The sequence below is a fragment of the Rattus norvegicus genome, chromosome 20 (genome assembly GCF_021556685.1).
Source record: "Rattus norvegicus strain SHRSP/BbbUtx chromosome 20, alternate assembly SHRSP_T2T, whole genome shotgun sequence".
NCBI lineage: Eukaryota > Metazoa > Chordata > Mammalia > Rodentia > Muridae > Rattus > Rattus norvegicus.
The window spans coordinates 28361996-28385369 of record NC_141553.1 but is presented as its reverse complement, the minus strand read 5'-3'; the positions used below and the strand labels follow the sequence as shown (position 1 = coordinate 28385369).

The following is a 23374-nucleotide window of genomic DNA, read 5'->3' as shown; positions in this document are numbered from 1 at the left end:
ATACATTGACATCACACCATGCTAGATCCACGTGTGGCCATGCCTGCTCACACTCTGCACCTCCGGGTATTGCCTCGGGCTTGCCAGTCTACCCCTCCTGCCATATCCAAGCGCCATGATGGAGCAGTAAGGCCACGACTGCATGCACACCGGCTGTGTCCCAGCACTGCTACGCGGTGGTCTGGCCACGCCTGTTTACAAGCCTGCTGTGTTTCACTACTACCACAGGATGGCTCGGGCAAGGCTTTTGGCAACCATGCCATGTCCCAGTGATGCCACATGGTGGTGCAGGCATGCATGGTTACACACTTTACATACCTGTCGTGTCCCAGCATCGCCCCTTGCTGGTGCAGGGCCATCTATTCCCACACCAGCCCTGTCTGTTGCTATATGGTGACCTGGGCCTGCATGCTCATATGCCTGCTGTACCGTGGTGCCAGCCTGTGCTGGCCTGTCTGACGCCTCCCGTTTGTATGTCTACTGTGTCCCAGCACCTCTGTGTGGTGATACAGGCGCAATTGTTTGCATGACTGCAGAGTGCAGCGTTGCCACTGGGTATTACGGACATACCTATGCATGCACTTGCTGTCTCCTAGTGCTGCCACATGGTGGCACGGGCATGCTTGGTATGGTGCCTGCCATGTGAACACATGTTTGCATGCCTACCATGTTCCTGCGCTGATTGTAGGATCATATCTATGCTTATCCCAACACTGCCACGTCGCAGCGCATGCACGTCTTGTTTGCATGCCTGCCACATCACAGGGCTACTACGTGGAGGCACAGGCATGTCTACATACACACCTGGTAGTCACACACCTCACCATGAGGCCGCCTAGGCTGGCTTGTTCACATGAAGGCTGTGTCGGTTTCCATCATGCGGCATCCTGTGAACAGAACCCTTTTGCATGCCTACCATATGCCAGTGCTGCCATGTGGTGGCACAGGCGTGCTGGTTTGCACACCCACCACGTTCCAGCACTACTGTGTAATAACCTGAGCATACCTATTCCCATGCCTGTCATATACCAGGGCCACCACATATTGCCCTGGGTTTTCCTATTTGCATGAGTGATATGTTCTAGACCTCTATGTGGCAGCCTGGACCTCACTGTCCACAAGCCTGCCATGTTCCAACACCACCATGTCGCAACCTAGGCATGACTGTGCATATAGATGGTGCATATACCTGTTGTGTCCCAGCATGGCCTGGGCTAGCCTGTTCACACGTATGCCATTTCCAAGTGCTGCCACCTGGTGGTGTGGGTTCACTACTCTCTACACTTGTTAGTTCTGCACCATCGCGTGATGGCAAAGGCTTACCTGTTTGCTTGCCTGCTATGCCAAAACTCCACCACATGCCACTAGCATGCCAATTTGCACACCTGCTGTGTCCCTGGGCTGCCACACTATGACCTAGGTATGACAGTTTATACATGTTCCACATCCCGCCTGTGCCGGGAGGCTCACCTGTTGGCACAGTTGTTGTGTCCCACTGCTGACACCTGGTGGTGCTGGCTGGCCTATTTGCACACCTGTGCTCCAGTGCCCACCTAGCAGGGTAGGCTCACACCTGTGCTGTGTCCCAGTCCATGTGGAGGTGTGGTCGTGTCTATTGCATCCTTGCTGTATTCTGTGTAGGGCACTCGGACTGTGTACCAGAGGAATGGGCATGGGACGAGTGAGGTGGAGCATGTTCAAACCCCGCAAATCTCAGAGTCTGAGATGGCAGAAGTAGAACTACTCCCTCCCTATCTCCATGCCTGCTTTGGGGCACATAACTGCAACCCCCAACTAAGATGATCACCGGTAGTTGGTCATGTAGCACGGCACCCGGAATTCTTCCCCCCATGCAAACAGAGCACCATCAGCATCTTAGCCTCAGTCAATAAAATGTATTTACCCCCCATATTCTCCCCCCCCAGGGCTCATATAATCCCTGTCTGCATGGAATAAAGTGCACAAATCATTTCATGTAGGATCATCTGAGACTGGCTGCTTTTACTGAGCTGTAACACTTGAGGGAGGGCTCTCTCTCCCAAGCACCCATCATTGGACCCTGGACCCACCTGCCTGGCCAGGCTCCCATTGCTCACAGAGGCTCACATTAGAGCGCTGGGTGCCAGCATTGCAGCCCCTACATGGGACCCAGGACTCTGACCACTGGCCCTGTGCTGGCCACCGAAACCTCTAATCCCTTTCTAAGAGCTGGAGCACATCCAGTATTCCTAGCTGGACCAGAGCCCTATGGAACCAGTTAATCCTAGACTCCACTTCACCCTCCTGTGTCTTGCATACAGCAATGTCTGACAGCCCAGAGGGAAGGGGCAGACTCCACCCATTCTGGACTTTGCCCTGCCAATGTGAGCCGGTGTATCAGCATCCTACCAGGAGAGGTAGAATCCCGGACGGCACTTCTGTACTTGTGTGTGCTTGTTCTTGCCATGCTCCAGTGTCACCCTGTGGTGGCACGGCCACCCCTGCTGTGTCCCTGCACTGCCACGTGGCAGCCTGAGCATGCCTGTGCACACACCTACACAAGCCATATCCGACACCAATGCACACCTGTTCACAGCTGTGCCATGTCCCAGTGTGGCTACACGGCAGTACAGGCATGTATGATCTCACTCCTGCTGTGTACAGGTGCCACTGTTTAGTGGAATAAACTCATATATTTGTATGTAAGTCATGTCCCAGTGCCACCATGTGGGTGCACATTCATGCGTGTTTGCAAAATGTCGCATCCCAGCCCCACCATGTGGCAGCCTAGGCAGGCCTGTTCACATGCATGCTGTGTCTGTGTCTGATGTGTGGCAGCCTGTGAACACCTGTTTGCATGCCTGCCCTGCCCCATGTGCTATGCTATGTGATGGCACAGGCATGTCTGTTTGTCCATCTACCATGTCCCCATGACATGTGATGGTATCTGCTCCCGCTGGTTCCGTGTTCCCACACAGGCCTACCTGTTGACATGCCTGTAGTATCCTAATGCTACTGCCTGGCCCATCTCTTCATACCAGGGTCTTGCCATGTCCAGTGCTGCCACACAACAACGTGGGTTTCCCTGCTCACACGCCTGCCATATTGCAGTGCAACTTTACCTTTCCATACCTGTGACGTGTCCTACCACCACCACAGAGCAGTGCCCGCATACCTGTATACATGCCTGTTATGTCCCCGGGTCACCACATGGCAGCCTGAGCACACCTGTTTACATGCCTGCCATGTGGTGGCCTGTCAGGCACATTTGTACACTCGTTCCATCTCATGTACACAACAAGGCGGTGCACACACATTTCTCTGTGTGTGCATGCTGTTTACTACTGCTAGTGAGGGCGTGCCTATCCACACACCTGCCCAATCCCAGTGCCACCATATGGCCACACAGACAATCCTGTTTGTCTGCCTGTCATTTCCCAGCAGGGCTGCATGGCAGCGTATCACACCTTTTCATGCACCTGTGATGTCTTAGAACAGCCAAGTGGTGGTCTGGGAATGCCTGCATGTCCCCGTGCTGCACCTAGCATCAAACATACACACACACACACACACACACACACACACACACACACACACACACACCTGTTCACATACCTGCTGTGTCCCATTTGTGAACCTGGCATCATACACACACACTTATTCACACACCTGCTGTGTCCCAGTCATGAACCTGGCATTGCACACCTGTTCACACACCTGCCATGTCCAAGTGTTCCACTTGGCATCACACACACACACATGCACACCTGTTCACATATGTGCTGTGTTCCAGTGCCAACATGTGGTGACACGGGCAGGCTTGTTCACATGTCTGTCGAATCCCAGCACCACTGTGTGGCAATGTGACCACACCTGTTCTCACACATGCTGTGTCCCATTATCAGCACCTGGTAGTGCTGGCTCTCTTGTTGGCACACTTGCTGTGTCCCAGTGCTGGAAGCTTTCTGGATGGTCATGCCTGTTCACCATGTCCTAGTGCTTCATTGTACAAGTGTGGGGATGCCTGTTTGTACCCCTGTATCCCTGTGCCACCTTGCAATGCCTGGGAATGCCTGTTTGCAAACCTGCCATGTTCCAGCACTGCTACATGTCAGCCTGGGCAGGGCTGTTCACAAGCCTGCAATGTCCCAGGGCCACTACATGACAGCCTGGGCATGTGTATTCACATGTGTGCCATGTCCCAGCATCACCACACCTGGGCTCATCTGTTTCTATGTGTGCTGACACACGGCAGCCTGGGCATACCTATCCGTACATATGTCTTATCCAGCACTGCCATCTTGCTCTATGGGCACACCTACTCACATGTGAGGTATGTTCAGTGCTGCAAAGTAGTGAGCCCTGGGTATATCTGCTTGCATGCCTGCCATGTTCCAGCACTGCCACATGGTGGCATCGACTTGCACGGGCACGTGGAGCACAGGCATGCTTGTGTGTGATGGTCCAACACAGACACTTGCTTATGTGCTTGTCATGTCTCACTGCCACCAAGAGGTGGCAGTGGCACACTTGTTTGCAAGTGCTATGTTCCAGTGCTGCCACCTCATAACGAGGACCTACCTGTTCACACCAGTGCTGGGTCCCAGTGCCACCCACCCCGTCACACCATTGGCACTTCAGTTAGCCCACTTGCTGCATCCTACAGCCACCATTCTGTAACATGGGCACACACACGTTCACATGTCTACTGTGTCCTAGGCCAAAATGTGGTGGTCTGGCTACCCCTATCTGGACATCTTCCTTGTCTCAGGGTTACTAGGTCATGGCTGCTGAGGAAGGAAGGAAGGAAGGAAGGAAGGAAGGAAGGAAGGAAGGAAGGAGGGAGGGAGGGAGGGAGGGAGGGAGGGAGGGAGGGAGGGAGGGAGGGAAGGAAGGAAGGAGGGAGGAAGGGAGGGAGGGAGGAAGGAAAAAAGAGTTGAAGCCCACAGGAGCCAGGGGCAGCCGTCTGCCCCTGCTATTTTGAATGGAGGCTTTCCTGGTTTTAGGGAGCTGTTGGTTACTGGCCTATGGATCTGGACAGTGTCTTGCACCCCTGTGTTAACGTTGCACAGACCCTCAGATAAGGTGGTTCTGAGGGCCATAAGGGCTTTAGGCAGCGTGTCTGCTTTTTGCTTGTTAGGATTGACTACATTTGTGTGCCTTGAGACACAGGCACAGCTCCACCAGGTCAAGTATGTGGTTTGGTTTGGTTTTGAATGACATTTATTTATTTGTGTGTGTGCTGGGGTGGGGGTCAAGCATGTGTGTCAGTGGACAACTTGCAGGAGTTGGCTTTCCTCTTTTATCACCTGAGTCCTAGGGACCCACCTGAGGCTGTCCAGCTTTTTTTTTTTTTTCCGGAGCTGGGGACCGAACCCAGGGTCTTGCGCTTGCTAGGCAAGCACTCTACCACTGAGCTAAATCCCCAACCCCCGCTGTCCAGGTTTTTGGCAAGTACCTTTACTCCCTAAGGCATTTTGCTGGTCCCTGGCTGGCAGTCTTTATTTACCCTTGCAGACAGCCCTCAGCCTTCCTGGCAAACAGATTGCCTGTGCTCCCTAGATTGTGCCTGTCATCTTCCCTGCACTGAGTAGTCCTTTATAACCAAACCCTTAGGGTTGTAACTCTTTGGGGACACAATGCACTTGGCATTGCAGATTACCTGTTTCACAACTGTGGACCATGATGAAACCGAATAAAACAGCCTTGCTAGGATACTTCAAGGCATCCCTGCTGAAAGTATTCTGCTGGGGATTGCTTGGCCCACAAAGAGCTGAGATATGGGCTGGAGGTGGAGCTGTTGGTAAAGTACTCTCCTATCATGCCTGGCTGGCCTAGTTCTGCATGAACTGTACATGGTGGGACATCCTGTGATCTCTGCTCTAGAGAACTTCAGGCAGGAGGCTTACAACTTCAAGGTCATCCCAGGCTATAAAGGGAGCTTGACTCCATCTCAGGATGTAGGGAGGGAGGAAAGGAAGAGAAAGAGAGAGATGAGAGAAAATAGAGAGGGGCAGGGGAGAGAAAAGAGAGAAGAGAGAAGGGAAGAAGAGAGGAGGGTGGAGGAGGAGGAAAAGGAAGAAGAGAAAGAAGAAGAGGAGAAGGAAGAGGAAGAGGAAGAGGAGGGAAAAAGAGGAGGGGGGGAGGATAGGGCTGTAGACACCTGACCCAGGTCAATAATTCAGATTCTCTTAGGAATTTGAAATCTAAATGTAGAGACTCATCCTGGCCGGTGTGCAGCAACATTGAGAGCTAAGGTCAGAAAGAAGGTCTGGGCTGCCCTGGTTCCTGCTATGCTAGCTTGTCTGTTTACCTTCTGAGTCACTCCAGTATCTTTCCAAGTCATTCTTGCTTCTAGAGTCCTGAAAATCAAGCAAACCACCCAGGCTGGGCTTGATCATACTCTGTAGTTAAGGATGACTTTGAACTCCCGAGGCTTTTGCCTCCATCTCCGCCATTCTGGGAATATAAGCATAAGTTACTTTTCTACTGTGACAAGACACAGTGACCAAGGCAATTTATAGAAGAAAGAGTTTATCAGGGACATACAGTTTCAGAAAGTCCATGACCATCATGGTGGGGTGCATGGCAGCAGGAAAGCAGGCATGGTGTTAGAGCATTTAGCTGGGAGCTTACAAGAAAAGAGAGTTAACTGGGAATAGGATGGGCTTTTGATAACTTGAAGCCCATCCCCAGTGATACACTCCCTCTAACAAGGCCACACCTCCTAATCCTTCCCAAACACTTCTACCAACTGGGAACCAAGAATTCACATATATGAATTCTATGGGGACTACTCTCATTCAAACCACCACATTCCACTCCCTGGTCCCCAAAGACTGGTGGCCATATCATAATGCACAATGAATTTAGTCCAATGTCAAAGTCCCCATGGTCTTTTATTGTCTCAAGACAGTTTAAGAGTTCAGTCTTGTCTGAGACTCAAGTCAATTTCCTAAGTGTAAACTTATAAGCTGATCTTTGTTACTTTGTGGGTTCTTCTTTTTCCTGCCCTTTTTCCAACCCCCACCTCATTTCACCCCCTAACAATAGATAGGAGAGAAACAAGGATAGAGAGGTAGAGAGGAGAAGAGGATTATGAAAATTCTCAAATCCAATTTCTCTCCTTTTGTTTCTTCTTTGACCAAGGCTGCTAACAAACTACAACCAACCTCCCTAAACAAACAACTACCACTACCCCTGCCTCTCGAGGTCCTAGCAGTTATGTACTCTCTGAAAAGTTCCCAGAATTCCAAACATCATAATCACAACCGTGCTTCTGTGAGAGCACGAGGCCAGTGACACTCAGCTGCTGTGGACGATCTGAAGCAGCCCCATATGGCCAGCCCTGGGATTAAAATGAGAGCACATTCTTATTATACTTCTGTGTTTTTTAAAGAAACCCAAATTCCAGAATTTTCAAAATTGTCACTATATAACCTCTCATAAAAAATAAAAAAACAAACAGCATATTTCCAACAGGCAACGGCACGGGATGTACATTATGATTCCAGATTAATAAAATGGGGGCACAGTAAGGAAATATTGGGCTAAATCAAAACTAAATCCCAGCAGGGAAAACTGAATCATGTAGCTCTATGTCCAAAGGACTCAGATGGCCCCATCCTACCTCTTCTGCTGACTGCAACACACTTCTCTCCTAGGCTGGCTCCACTCCCTGTATGCAGCTCTCCTTGGCAAATGCCCTACAGCTCTAACACCTTGGGGCCTCCGACACAACCCCTGCGTCAGTTTCACGCAGTGGCCTCTCAGGTCAGGTCTCCATTCAGCAGGCACAGGCCCCGCCTCAGCAACTTTCCTTAACTGCTGTGGAAGATTCCAGAACCCCTTTACTCATGCCTCCTTCCTGACTCTGAAGCCAGAACCATGTGACCATGCAGCTAATGCTGCCAAGCTTGACTGCCTGCTTGGGAATGGACGGAATGGACGGAATTACGTTTGCATAATTTTCCCTTGCTGCATAAGCAACTTTTCTTAAGTTGGAAGCTTAGCTGGTTGGGGGTCTTGCTGTTCTGCCTGGAGGGCAGCACTTCCATTATTTTATTTCACATCAGGCCTTTATTTCCTTCATCACAAGCTTTAGCTCCAACGGTAAGTTTTCTGGTGCTCTTTTCCTCCTCAAAGTGTTATAATATGTATATATATATATATGTATATTATCACATAACATATATAACACAATAATGTTATAATATATAACTATATAACATAATATATAAGTACATGCATATGTGTATACATTTATGTATAGATGTATATATGTTATTAAGTAGAGCAAATAATATATTTTTTGTAGCTCTGTATAAGACTATAAAGAGTAATAATTATGGAATAGACTCAATATTTGACTATCTTGTTTTGATATCTCCTCTACTAACAAAATTAGCTAAAAACTATTAAATACACTTAGCCTCAGGGAGACTTTTAAGACTGGGGCAAAAGGCAGCCAGCTATACCTTGTCCAACATCGCAAAGATGGTGTGCAGCCCAGTTGCTAATGCTGTTCCCCTCTGAAAGCTGTTGAGCTGGGCCTATATTTCCACACGGCTTTCAGTGAAATTGTCTTCCAAGCTCCTTCTAAGATGCCATGTTTAAGCCCCACTTACAGCATTCAGCCACAGTAATAAAGTTAGGTTAAAAAGGAAAATTAAAACCCAAACAAAACAAAGTGACCTTTTTTCATCTATTCATTACTACGAAACAAAATGTTTATCACTGTTAACTTAGGCTGTTTCCAATGCTCCCGGGTTTTGAAGTACACCCCAGAACGCACACTTCTGTGTCACTTCAGTTCAGTGACTCTCTTTAATAGATTTTAGACATCAACAAATGAATGCAGTAGTTGAAAAAAAAAATGGAAAGTAAAAGCATTTCCTTCAAATGAGCTCTAAAAAGATAAAAATGAAAAGGCTTTTAAATGAAAATGAATTGGGTTTCTCCCTTAGTTACTGTTCCATTGCTGTGAAGACACATAAAGACCCACGCAAATTTCATTAGAGAAGTATTTAATTGAGGTTGGCTTGCAGCCTTGGAGGGTTAGCCCATGATCCTCACAGCAGGGAGCAGGCAGGTATGAAGCTGGAGTAGTAGCTGAGAGTTTTACATCCTGATCCAGAGAGGGAGAGGGAGAGGGAAGGGGAGGAGGAGGGGGAGGGGGAGGGGGAGGGGGAGGGGAAGGGGAGGGAGGGGGAGAGGGGGAAGGGGAGGGAGGGGGAGGCAGGTACCTGGGCCTTTGAAACTTCAAATCTCTCCCCCAGTGACACACTTCCTCCAGCAAAGCCACACCTCTCTAACAAGGCCACACCTCCTCACCCTGCCCAAACAGTTCCACTAACCAGGGACCAAGCATTCAAACAGATGAGACCCTATGGGGGTCCCATCATTGCCACCACAGTTACAGACCCCACTACAGCGCAGCTTTCCTTTCTCCCTAGAGACCTGCTGGAAACTCCGGGGACTGCAAACAGCCTGGATCTGTACACATGAAAACATGTGGGCCTTTGATTCCCCTTAGAGCTGGGTTTATGTGGCTTTTATATTTTCACTTTTTTGGGTGGTGGTCATTTAAACAGACTCTTAGGTAGCTGAGGCTGGCCTTGAATACCTGATCTTCCTGCCTCTAACTTTCAAACGCTGAGATACAGGCATTGCCTTAGTTAGGCTTTCAATTGCTGTGAACAGACACCATGACCAAGGCAACTCTTTTAAGGACAATATTTAGTTGGGCCTGGCTTACAGTTCAGAGGTTCACTCCATGGTGATCACGGCAGGAGGCTCAGCAGCACGTAGGCAGACATGGTGCTGGAGAAAGAGCTGAGAGTTCTGCATCTGGATCCCCCTGCAGGCAGGATTTTTAATAGTTTTAGTTCCTTTGTAAGATGATGATGTTAGGCGAGGGATATAAAGACGGTATAAAAGTCAAAAGACATCTTGGTTAAGTTTTAGAAAATGCTCTTACACTGACGGTTAATTCGTGTCTCAGAGAGTAGTAAGTTCACTCACTTATCTTCTGACCTAGGGAAAATAGGCACAGACGTTTTCTCTTTAAGACTAATTTTGTCATATGATGCTCAAGAGGAAGGCTTCTGGGGGTGGACTGTCTGGATTAGCATCTCGGCCCTGGGGACAACTGAGATGACTCAGCAAATAAAGATGTCTGCCGAAAAGCCTTAGTCCTGAGCTGGATTCCTAGGACCCACATAGTGGGATGAGAGAACGGTATACATCCCAACTGCACATAAATATATGAACGCAATTTTGTAGAGGGCACAAGTGGTCACAGGTAAGTAATGGAGAAAAAAAGAATGTTAATGATATGGGGTTGTCTCCTCAGTGGAGGAAATAAATGCCTGTTCTCCACCCAAAAGGATGAGAGTGGATGTTATTAGTAATCTGGTGACCTTTGATATCTGTAGGACCAGACTTCACTCAAGCCCCCAGAATGTTTGTCCCAGACTCCCTACCCTTGGATATTTGTTCTTACCTTTGTTTCTTAGTCAAGAGAACCTTTCCTTAGGGGCAATGTCACGTGTACTTCATACACCTCTATGGTATCTGGGTCAGAGACCATACCAGATCCTAGACTATAACCATATCCTTAAACTATAGAATCCATCTTCATGATAGAGATCACATGTACTTTGCAAAAGAGTTTTACCATACTTAAATATATCTAAAATAAAGTACCACCTTAAGCACCATATGTAAATATGTCTAAAATAAACTGGCTGGTGTCAGACTCCAGCAGTTCGAGTCAGCCTGGTTATTAAGTCACCACTGAACACAGGTTTTCTTTCTTCTCAGGGTTCATTTCTCTGCTGGCAATAGAACTTGCAGGGACCCCCCACATAATTTGGAAAAATAAAAATACCTCAGCTCTACTATTGGCAATGTACAAGCTAAGTTTCATTATTTTGTCCTTATCAATGAGGTGGAAAGAATAATTGTCTCATTCATACACAGTTGGTGGAGAAACTGAATAAGCTAGAAAGTTAAAAGCTTGCTGTTCTGCCTGGGACCTAGCAAGCACTCAATCCCTTAACTATAAGGGATGCACTGGTGACCATCCTCAGTGGCATTCACTACAGTGAGCCCTACTCTATGCCACACCGTGCGATAGACACGAGTCCTATCTATCCAAGAGTTTGCTGAGGCACAGAATGAAAAAGATTGGTGGGTTGAACATGGTGGCTCAGGCCCCTAACCTCAAGACATAGGAGGCTGAGACAAGAGGATGGCCATGCATTCTAGGGCAGCCTGAGCTACAGTAGAAGATCCTGTCTCAAACCAACTAACTTAACTGATCCATTACAGACGTGTGTGTTAAGTCTTGGTGCCGGAAAGAGAACTCAAGGTCTTGGGCTGCTAAGCTCATGCTCTGGCATGGAGCTAGCCTCTCCCACGTGTGTCCTTACGTTAAAAAAGATTCCATTTGCGAGGGTGAATGAGGAAAAAAAGTCTTTAATCTATTGTGAGGAGGGTTTGTGCACTGTGTGTTCAGATGCTGATTATTGTGCCCAGAGTAGATATCTGGCTGCAGTCCTGGGCATAGTCATTGTCAGGCACCTCCTGTCTCTATGTTGTGTAAAAATCGCTTTCCATCACTTCTGATAGGTTAATAAAGAGTTAATTAAGCCAATAGCTGGACAGGAGAGGAAAGAGGCAGGACTTGCAATGCCAATTTCTTGAGAGGGAGATGACATGAGGGATCTGCCATGAGCAGGTCACCAGGGAAGTCACCATGAGGACATGATGGTGCAGGAGTCACCAGGGCAAGCTGGAGATGGCAAGTTATGGGGCACATGGCTGGGAAGGGTTAAATAGATGAGTATCTGCCCAGCTATGTTGCTTAAAGCTTGTTAATAAAAATGAAGTCTCCATGTCATTTATTTGGAAGACGAAAGGGGTAATAGAAATGTCCCCTGAATTACTTTACATTAATCTCTAAATGAAATTTAGTATTTCCTTTAATTATTAATATGGGGGATATTACAGTGTTGTTAGCCATTTCTCTGGCATTGTTATGGAGAGAAACAACAGCTAGTTCTGTATTACTCTACAGTTCACTCTGTATTTCAGAATTCCATTTATCCTTATCACTGTTTTGCAACTTTGATAGATGACCTGTTACTAACTCTTTTTTTACTGCATTCATAAAGAAACAAAGCGCTGGGTGTGGTAGCACCCAGGAGGCAGAGGCAGGCAAAGCTCTGAGTTTGAGGCCAGTCTGGTCTGCAAAGCAAGTTTACACAGAGGCTACACAGAGAAACCCTGTCTTGGAAAAACTCAAACAAAGTAAAAAAAAAAAAAAAAACAAAAAACAAAAACAAAACAAAACAATGGTAACTTAAAGTATCACTCACAACTGTAGCTTTACTCTATTTTGGCAGTTCAGTATTTTATGATCTGTTTTTATTTGTGTACTTCTATGAAACCTTCACTGGACTTCAAAGGCCCGTGTGCACATGAGACCCTGGCACCAAAATCTGCATAAAGAAAAACACAGGCTTTCATGTGAGAGCACAGCTTATGTTTTGTTAAGAGAAGCCAGGTCACCCCCAGCTGAAAGCCATTTGTAAAATAGGCTTTGGGCTTTACTAAATGTGAGCACAGAGAAATGGTGTTGAAGTCACAAATGAGCAAGCCACTAAGTGAACAAGTCACTTCACCTTCCTCAGCCTGTCATGTCAGCTGTGAAATGGGAACAGGGCCAGCATCATAGGACCAGTCAGGACAAGTGAATTAGTGTCCATAAAAACACACTAATGGCTGCATGTGGTAAAACCATCACCTCTCCTCTCCCCTTACATACACTCATGTTCGAATGTCAGGGAATTAACATGAAATGGAATTCAGTCTTTGGACTTTTAGTAGTTTATACTTCAATCCCCGATATGACAGGAAGGTAAAAAAACAGATATAACCTTAGAAAGCCACCCAGACTCAGTGTCTCTGAATTAAACATCCACATTACTGACAGTGAGTTGCCATCACGAATGCCCCAAACACTTGTCACCCCAAACTTAGAAGCAACAACATAAATAAGCTAGCCACAGAGGCGGGACCTAGAGGTGAACATTTGTAAATGTTTCACCTATCTGATTGAGGTGATAATGTAACCAAAATGACCCCCCAACTAGTTCCAATTTGTTTGACAGTAATAAAGGTTTTGATGTTCTAAGTGCATTCTAGGCAAAGAATATAAGATTGAGAATTTGACAGCAGTGCCTCTCTCGTGGGAGACTGTCTTTTTCATGATCCAAGCTGGTTATCTCAGTGAGGTGGCGTTAATCGGAGGCTCACCTCAGAAAGCAAAAGGAAAAAAGAATCTACATATCTATTTTATAGGAAGAAACATTTTTAATTGCAAAGACTAGTATAATAAAGAAGAGAAGATTCTAAACCTTCCTCTGAATATACAATAGAGGCTGGGCTAGAGATGTGGCTCAGCAGTTAAGAGCACAGCTGCTCTTTAAAAACCTGGGTTTCATTCATACTTGGAGGTTTACAACTGTCTGTAAATCCAGGGCCAGGGAATCCAGTGCCCTTTTCTAGACCCCAGGGTCATTGCATGAACACGGTGCATAGACACAGATGTAGGTACAGTCATACGCATAAAATAAAATGTTTTTTAAATAAAAAATAAAATAAAATAAAACACAGACGTCATTTTGTTCAACTTGAAATTCAAAATTAGTGCAACTGATAACCAACTTGTCTCAAGAGATTAAGGCAGAGCTACACATTCAGTTTTTTCAAGCAAGAAAGGCAAATCAGGGAGTCAACTCTTTCCAAATTTTTGAGAGTACATTCTTGAGAATGTATTCTCAAGAGTATCTGTGCTTCAAATTGCACAATTCCTCCTAGGGGTAAAAGTGTAACAAGTTGAGAAGACACAACTTTTCTCAGTAAGGATCTGGAAACCACATAGCACCTAAATAGGAGACCTTATTTCTGCTTAGCTCTTTGGAACACGTTTGCAACAATACATATAGCTCCCTTTACTCCCCTCTGATAGCAGCCCCCACAGCAACCTCGTGGCTCTCCCAGTAGATTTTGACCACAAACTGCTTGTACCACATAGTGGCAAGGGACAGGGGACCTGATCTGCGATCCCCTCAGCTGTCCGCACACGCCAAACCTGCCACTTCCTGAGACCACACAGTTGCAACATCTGCTATGGGTCTCCGATCCTTTCACAAAGCCCCTTGCCCTCGATCTGTCAGAAGCCCTCTCCTGGGATTCTCTATCCTCGGGAGAGAGACGACTGAAGATGCTCTCAAGTTGAGAAACGAACCTCTCATCAGCTCACAAGTCCCTCTTTGCCCACAATGCACTGGGGTCAGCAGAAAGGCTACCGCAACCCCTAATTTTCACATCAGTTTAGTTCAAAGAGGTGGCCAGACCTGGTGATGATCAACAAGCACCCATCAACAAGTAAGCCTGAGCTGGATGGCAGGCTGGGTGGCCAGAGCTGCATGATCTCTCTGGCCAATCACAGACCAGATGCCTCTGAGACACTTTTTGTGCCTCCTTCCGTCTCTTCTCTCTTCTCCTCTTTCCTCCATCCCCTCTCGGTGCAGGTCCACCATAGCCTGATAGAGAGAGAGAGAGAGAGAGAGAGAGAGAGAGAGAGAGAGAGAGAGAGAGAGAGAGAGAGAGAGAGAGAGAGAGAGAGAGGAGGGGAGAGAAGGGGAGGGGAGAGAGAGCAGTTGGTGTTGCAGTAGCTCACAATCCGGTGCTGCCTGGAGGCTAGCGGGCCTGGAGGTGACTGTAAAGGCTAGGGAGCCTCAGATGTACGGAGGTGGAAGAGGGGCATTGGTGGGCCAGACCTGGGCATCGGGTATGCATCCCTTGGGCAGAACCAGGTTGTTTTTAATGAAAGGAGGAATGAGCCATGTACGTTTCTGATTGAACGGAGGGGACAGTATAATGCAATAAAACAGAACAGTGGAAAATCATGAAGCATAACTGTGCCTGCTATCTCCAAGAACCAGCAGGAGCCAAAGTAATAGGGTCTTATTTGAGATGACACGAGCCTTCACACACATGCATACAGCTACATATATGCAACATATGTACACACACACACACACACACACACACACACGCACACACATACACACGGGTGTGCTCGCACCTGTGAAGCAGGTTGAGAGTAGGCAGTGATCAGGGTGGGTCATTATGGGAGGAACGGTCCCTTGTTTGATGATCGTTTATAGCTGGTAAAGGGTCATTTGTGCCGACCTCCATGCTAAGATAGCCCAGACACTATCTCTAAAGTTTCTGGAGAAGACCCACCTTCGCAGGAGGTGTTTTCTCATCCAGATGGTCAATTCTAGGAGAGAAGACAATAGTATGTTTTTGCTTTCTGCTCTAACACTTCCTGCTAGATAGTAATCTTGAGATTTTTTTTTGACAGTTCTGGAATTCATGACCCCACCCAGGGTGGGAGATACATCTTGCATCCTATTCCTTCAACCAAAAATTATGTAATCAAGTAAATTAAAAGGAATTAAGGAAAGAAAAACGAATACATCATTAACATTTGAGTTTTGATTAGAATGAATACAGTTTGTTTAGTATGTAGCTATTTTCCTTGCTGCTCTGGCTCTCAGGTCATTGTTTTTCTTAATGCTTATACTAATTATCCATACTTCCTGTGTTTGTCAGCTTCCCATCACTGTGACAACATGTCTCCCGTAAACAATGTCCTGACTGCTTAAGTACACATGCATCACATGACCCTCTCTTAATTAAACTTACATTTCGCTAGCTTTGATGATGGACTTGGATATTGGAGCAGTAGGGGCCAGGCTTCCTTGTTCTTGGTTCTGTGGTAAGCCAACACATTCATGGTGGTAGTATATGGCAGTATGTGCCCACTTTGACGTGGCTAGGAGGGAAAGACATGGAAAGAAGAGAGGCCACGGTGCCCATATTCTTCCAAAGGGCAGTGGTCTATAGCTAATTTCCTCCCATCATTAATTAACTATGCCACAGCTGCAACCAAGGCAATAATGCTTACCAAAGCAATATCACTTTCACCAATGTCTACTGTAAGAATGAAAACTCTTGGAGTAGTCTACTTTACCCCCAAGTCTGATCAATTGTCTTTTCTATTTTGTGCTATAATTAGCACACTAGTCTGAGGTTAGGATTTGGAGTATGAATTAGAATCTCATGAGATAAACTCATATAAGATTAAAAAAAAATCTCTTGTACGAAAAGTCCTAGCCTGCACACATCCATTTTTCACTAACGAAAACCCAGTGGATTGATGACGTTATAGTAATTTTGTGTGGGGTTTAGAAGTCAAAAGATACAGCTGAAAGAAGGGAAGCTATGAGCAAATGAACTAGCTATGAAATTTGGGTCAGGATTTAGAAATCAGAGAAATCTAAACCCCAAACATTTTACTAATACGAGCCCTGACAATATTACATAAAGTTAGGCACTAAACACTAAGGTTAGAAGACAGAGAGAGCACTACAGACTGGACTCCCTCAGTGTGAAGCCAGGGCTCTTTCTTATACATGGCTCGATGTTTGTCCTTTCTATGTGGTGTGTGAGGAGAGGCAGGACTGTGTGTTAGCATGTTAGCCTTCCTTCCAGGCTCTGCCCAACAGTTACCTAGCAACAGCCAGGTAGGAGCCCGACTTGCTATAAAAAGGACTGTTTGCCCTCTCTTCGTTCTCTCTGACCCTTTTCCTCTCTCTCTAGCCTCTTTCTCCCTCTCTTTCTCCCCCCCTCCCTCCAGGTGTTTCTGGCCATCCTCTTCCCTCCCCCTTTCGCTGCCCCTCTCTTTCTCTGCTTCTACTCCCTTCTCAACCCCCCGTCCCACGTCTCCAAATAAACTCTATTTTATACTAGACCCTCAGTATGACTGGTACCTTAGGGTACCCGCTAAGGCACCCCCTCCCAACACCCCATTCTGTACTTTACAAAACATATCACTGCGTCCAGACCATGTTTGTACAGTCAAGTGTCAGAGGGCATGTTGCACAAAGTCTTGCTAACAGAGCAAGTGGTAACTGGTCAGTCCAAGGTGTCAGCTGGGCTAAATGTGGCTGTAAACCAGTGATTAAAAATGACGGAGTAAAGAAAAGGAAAGGGGCTATAATTTGAGAGTAGAGTAGGACATAAGAGTCAGATGGCAGGTATGTTAGGAAGAAGAGGGAAACTGGTGTAATCCTATTTCAATAAAATCATTTAAAAATAAATACTTTGAAATGAATTACTAAAGTAAAGGTGGTTTGGATTTCCTGTGTCTTCTTTTGAATGCCTGGGTTTTTATTTGCTTTAAAAAATAAATTAGCATGTGTCACAGTCCACACAAAGTAGAGTACTGCTTGTAGAAGTCAGTTTTCTCCCTCTACCACATCCGAAGTCAAGTGCAGGTCGTCACCACCCTTGGCACCTGTTCTTGTTTGCTGTTTATTTATAAAACAACCATGACCAAAAGAAACTCCAGGAGAAAAGGGCATGTTTCAGATTACAGTTTACAACAAAGATATTATGAAGGAAAGTCGGGGCAGGAACCTAGAGGCAGAAACTGAGGCTGTGGAAGATCACAGTTTACTGACTTGCTCTTCATGACTTCCTCAGTTTGCTCTTTAATGCAACCCAGGATCATCTGCTCAGGGCAGAGGCAGCCATAGAGGGCGGGACCCTCATGCATCAATCATTGATCAAGAAAGCACCGCCCACAGAGCTGCCAGTCTAGTGGATGCATTTCCTCAGTTGAGGCTTCCTCTTCTCAGACAAAAACCCTAACCAACACGTAGTTTTAATCCAGTGAGCTGTCTCAGCAGCTTTTTTCCTGGTTTTTACAGCCCTATATTCCCATGGGATCTTAGACTCCAAGCTTGCCTGATTATAAACCATACTCATTTATCTTTCACCTAACAGATATTTTCTCTGTATAAAATACATAAGTATATACTGATTTACATATATGTTTATATATAATGTATAATTTATACATGAATATATTTAAATATCATGCATACTATATACATTTAATATACATTAATATTTAATGTCTATTGTGTAATATATTTATTAAATATATATAAGTATACAAAATATACTTATTTCAGTCATTTTTTTATTTTTTTATTTTTTTATCTTTATTAACTTGAGTATTTCTTATTTACATTTCAATTGTTATTCCCTTTCCGGGCCAACATTCCCCTAACTCCTCCCCCTCCTCTTCTATATGGGTGTTCCCCTCCCCATCCTCCCCCCATTACTGCCCTCCCCCCAACAATCACGTTCACTGGGGATTCAGTCTTGGCAGGACCCAGGGCTTCCCCTTCCACTGGTGCTCTTACTAGGCTATTCATTGCTACCTATGAGGTTGGAGCCCAGGGTCAGTCTTTGGGTAGTGGCTTAGTCCCTGGAAGCTCTTGTTGGTTGGCATTGTTGTTCATATGGGGTCTCGAGCCCCTTCAAGCTCTTCCAGTCCTTTCTCTGATTCCTTCAACGGGGGTCCCGTTCTCAGTTCAGTGGTTTGCTGCTGGCATTCGCCTACGTATTTGCTGTATTCTAGCTGTGTCTCTCAGGAGAGATCTACATCCGGTTCCTGTCAGCCTGCACTTCTTTGCTTCATCCATCTTATCAAATTGGGTAGCTGTATATGTAAGGGCCACATGTGGGGCAGGCTCTGAATGGGTGTTCCTTCTGCCTCTGTTCTAAACTTTGCCTCCCTATTCCCTCCCAAGGGTATCCTCGTTCTCCTTTTAAAGAAGTAGGGAAGCATTCGCATTTTGGTCATCCCTCTTGAGTTTCATGTGTTCTGTGCATCTAGGGTAATTCAAGCATTTGGGCTAATAGCCACTTATCAATGAGTGCATACCATGTGTGTTTTTCTGTGATTGGGTTACCTCACTCAGGATGATATTTTCCAATTCCATCCACTTGCCTATGAATTTCATAAAGTCATTGTTTTTGATAGCTGAGTAATATTCCATTGTGTAGATGTACCACATTTTCTGTATCCATTCCTCTGTTGAAGGGCATCTGGGTTCTTTCCAGCTTCTGGCTATTATAAATAAGGCTGCTATGAACATAGTGGAGCATATGTCTTTGTTATATGTTGGGGCATCTTTTGGGTATATGCCCAAGAGAGGTATAGCTGGGTCCTCAGGTAGTTCAATGTCCAATTTTCTGAGGAACCTCCAGACTGATTTCCAGAACGGTTGTACCAGTCTGCAATCCCACCAACAATGGAGGAGTGTTCCTCTTTCTCCACATCCTCACCAACATTTGCTGTCACTTGAGTTTTTGATCTTAGCCATTCTCACTGGCGTAAGGTGAAATCTCAGGGTTGTTTTGATTTGCATTTCCTTTATGACTAAAGATGTTGAACATTTCTTTAGGTGTTTCTCAGCCATTCAGCATTCCTCAGCTGTGAATTCTTTGTTTAGCTCTGAACCCCATTTTTTAATAGGGTTATTTGTCTCCCTGAGGTCTAACTTCTTTAGTTCTTTGTATATTTTGGATATAAGCCCTCTATCTGTTGTAGGATTGGTAAAGATCTTTTCCCAATCTGTTGGTTATCGTTTTGTCCTAACCACAGTGTCCTTTGCCTTACAGAAACTTTGCAGTTTTATGAGATCCCATTTGTCAATTCTTGATCTTAGAGCATAAGTCATTGGTGTTTTGTTCAGGAAATTTTCTCCAGTGCCCATGTGTTCGAGATGCTTCCCCACTTTTTCTTCTATTAGTTTGAGTGTATCTAGTTTGATGTGGAGGTCCTTGATCCACTTGGACTTAAGCTTTGTACAGGGTGATATGGATGGATCGATCTGCATTCTTCTACATGCTGACCTCCAGTTGAACCAGCACCATTTGCTGAAAATGCTGTCTTTTTTCCATTGGATGGTTTTTGCTCCTTTGTCAAAAATCAAGTGACCATAGGTGTGTGGGTTCATTTCTGGGTCTTCAATTCTATTCCACTGGTCTATCTGTCTGTCTCTGTACCAATACCATGCAGTTTTTTTTTTTGTTTTGTTTTTCTTTTTTTTGGAGCTGGGGACCGAACCCAGGGCCTTGCGCTTGCTAGGCAAGTGCTCTACCACTGAGCTAAATCCCCAACCCCAACCATGCAGTTTTTAAATCACTATTGCTCTGTAATACTGCTTGAGTTCAGGGATAGTGATTCCCCCAGAAGTCCTTTTATTGTTGAGGATAGTTTTAGCTATCCTGGGTTTTTTGTTATTCCAGATGAATTTGCAAATTGTTCTGTCTAACTCTTTGAAGAATTGGATTGGTATTTTGATGGGGATTGCATTGGATCTGTAGATCGCTTTTGGTAAAATTGCCATTTTTACTATATTAATCCCGCCAATCCATGAGCATGGGAGATTTTTCCATCTTCTGAGGTCTTCTTCAATTTCTTTCTTCAGAAGCTTGAAGTTCTTATTGTACAGATCTTTTACTTGCTTGGTTAAAGTCACACCGAGGTGCTTTATATTATTTGGGACTATTGTGAAGGGTGTCATTTCCCTAATTTCTTTCTCGGCTTGTTTCTCTTTTGTGTAGAGGAAGGCTACTGATTTATTTGAGTTAATTTTATACCCAGCCACTTTGCTGAAGTTGTTTATCAGCTTTAGTAGTTCTCTGGTGGAACTTTTGGGATCACTTAAATATACTATCATATCATCTGCAAATAGTGATATTTTGACTTCTTCTTTTCCAATCTGTATCCCCTTGATCTCCTTTTGCTGTCTGATTACTCTGGCTAGAACTTCAAGAACTATATTGAATAAGTAGGGAGTGGGCAGCCTTGTCTAGTCCCTGATTTTAGTGGGATTGCTTCAACTTTCTCTCCATTTAGTTTAATGTTAGCTACTGGTTTGCTGTATATGGCATTTATAATGTTTAGGTATGGGCCTTATTGAATTCCTATTCTTTCCAGGACTTTTATCATGAAGGGGTGTTGAATTTTGTCAAATGCTTTCTCAGCATCTAATGAAATGATCATGTGGTTTTGTTCTTTCAGTTTGTTTATATAATGGATCATGTTGATGGTTTTCCGTATATTAAACCGTCCCTGCATGCCTGGGATGAAGCCTACTTGATCATGGTGGATGATTGTTTTGATGTGCTCTTGGATTAAGTTTGCCAGAATTTTATTGAGTATTTTTGCGTTGATATTCATAAGGGAAATTGGTCTGAAGTTCTCTTTCTTTGTTGGGTCTTTGTGTGGTTTAGGTATAAGAGTAATTGTGGCTTCATAGAAGGAATTCAGTAGTGCTCCATCTGTTTCAATTTTGTGGAATAGTTTGGATAATATTGGTATGAGGTCTTCTATGAAGGTCTGATAGAATTCTGCACTAAACCCATCTGGACCTGGGCTCTTTTTGGTTGGGAGACCTTTAATGACTGCTTCTATTTCGTTAGGAGTTATGGGGTTGTTTAACTGGTTTATCTGTTCTATTTCAGTCATTTTTAATGAAACCTAGTACCCAATACATTATGTCCTACTATTGTGTGACCACTGGTCAGCCAGCAGCAATATGTCCCTTCTCAGAAGGGTCACAAAGTTGGCTTTTAAGCATAGAGACAAGTACTGGTTCAGGCAGGTTGGGTAACAGATCTCTCAGAATGAGACAAAACTGTCAGGTGACTCTGTGATTCCCAAGAAGAAATAGAACTACATGCTTTTGGTCAGCTCAAGTAAAGGTCCTGATTCAAAATGTTTGTTTCAGAAAAGTAAAGTCGAAGTCATTATGGGGTGGGTACTTTTTCCAGTTTACCTTGTGTAAAGAAACTGTCACGTGGACATCCTCCTTGGGATTACTATACATTATTCCGACTCAGCAGTGGTGACTGAGCTCAGTGACATGGTAAGTGGCTGTGCTGAGTCTTCTGAGAACTCATCGCTGTCCATGGCTGCCATGACTTCCCCTCAGAGACAAAAGGCTAGGAGGTGGGGCCGGCCTCCTCGTTGCTTTAGGAGCTCCTGTTCTTCTCAGATTTCCTGTGCCTTTGCTTCCCACTGTGTAAAGAGAATATTTTGTTTCTGTATAGATTTGGCACCTGTCAATAAAAATCTAATGGCCTATGGCTTAGGCAGGAAATAGGAGGTGGGACCTCTAGGAGGCAGAAAGAATTCTGGGATAGAGCCAGGCTGAAGATTTTCTGGGAAGATGTGAGGACTTCGACATGTGGTACCTGAGCACAGGTAACCAGCCACATGGAAGAATGTAGATTAGAACAAATGGGTTATTTTAAGTTAAAAACTTGTCAGAGAAGAGCTAAGCAATATGGCCAAGATCTTTGTAAATATGTTTTGAGCCTGAGTCTTATTTCTGGGAACATGGAACCAGCCCTAAATTCTATACCATAGGCTCCAGCTTTCTTATGATTTGTTCCTATTGCAAGTAGTTTTGTGCCTTTGCTCTGGGATTGGTGTCCTACCAGTCCCCACCCAGCGTCCCTTGAATCCATGGATAAAAGACACACACACAGTTGTTCATTTTCAACTTGCCTTCTTGGCCCAATTGCTGGGCACTACTATCTCCCACCTGGAAAAGTGTACCCTTATCAAAACCCTTAGCTCTGCACCTCCCACATGCCCTAAACTTCTGTGGTTAGTCCCATCTGGTCCCTGCCAAACATCCCTCACTACCCGCTGCTAGTAGTGGCCACAGGCCCCCACTCCCAGAGACCTCATATGGCTGCTAGGTTCTTCTCCCTCCAAAGCATGGCAAAATTCATCTTCTCCTTCCTTTTTTCCTCCAGGGGCCCAGAAGTTCCACCTGTACCTTGAGCCCAGCAATTGGCCCATGGCTTTCTTTACTGACAGATCAAGAACCAATTGGGGAACAGGACCTTAGCATCAGAACCACCCCTACATGTTCCTTTGCCATGTCCTTGAGGGAAAGATGCTGGAAGTCTTCCAGTTATGCCCACTCCCCTCTGGGGTTTTCCCTCCCTGCTCTGCCTTTGTAGGTGCCACCACTGAACAAACGTGCATTTAACTTCACAGAAAACACAAATATCAACATCTGTAACCTCTGTGGATTGCCATGTGTTCACACTCATTTGCAAGTAGGACAATGAGTTTATTTTGACTTCAAATTCATTACGTTATTCCGAACACTGAATACTACCCAATTATAAACATGCTTGGAAGTTATTTTTGGCAAGAACTTTTAGAAAAGAAAAAGGTACAATAGAAATTACAGGGGAAAGGAGACACCTGTCTCCACTTGTGAAAGATAAAATATAACAGGAATCATTTTCTTGCTGCAAAAATTGTAAAACAAACAGAATAAATAAATGATTCTTAGAGATTAAATGACAGAAGGCAATCTCTGAGGAAGAGAAGACAAGCAAGCCACATGTGCTGGCTCAATTTATG

General features: G+C 45.2%; 2 long non-coding RNA genes across 3 annotated transcripts in view; both read right to left on the bottom strand.

Annotated features, from left to right (window-relative positions):
• The window catches only part of LOC147998618 (uncharacterized), a 60274-nt gene that overhangs the window by 21759 nt on the left and 15141 nt on the right, over positions 1-23374 (bottom strand). Inside the window, exons 2-3 of one of the 2 annotated variants that reach the window (XR_015645823.1) lie at positions 9737-9838; positions 6293-6438 (exon numbers count right to left, since the gene is read on the bottom strand). This is a non-coding gene — a long non-coding RNA (uncharacterized LOC147998618). Of the gene's footprint in view, positions 1-6292; positions 6439-9736; positions 9839-23374 lie in introns of those variants that run through there. The other variant, XR_015645822.1, reaches the window with a different exon arrangement.
• LOC147998620 (uncharacterized) lies at positions 12858-16054 on the bottom strand. The gene is made up of 3 exons (XR_015645824.1): positions 15766-16054; positions 15301-15337; positions 12858-14594 (listed from the first exon to the last, which is right to left on the bottom strand). It is a non-coding gene; the product is annotated as an uncharacterized LOC147998620 (long non-coding RNA).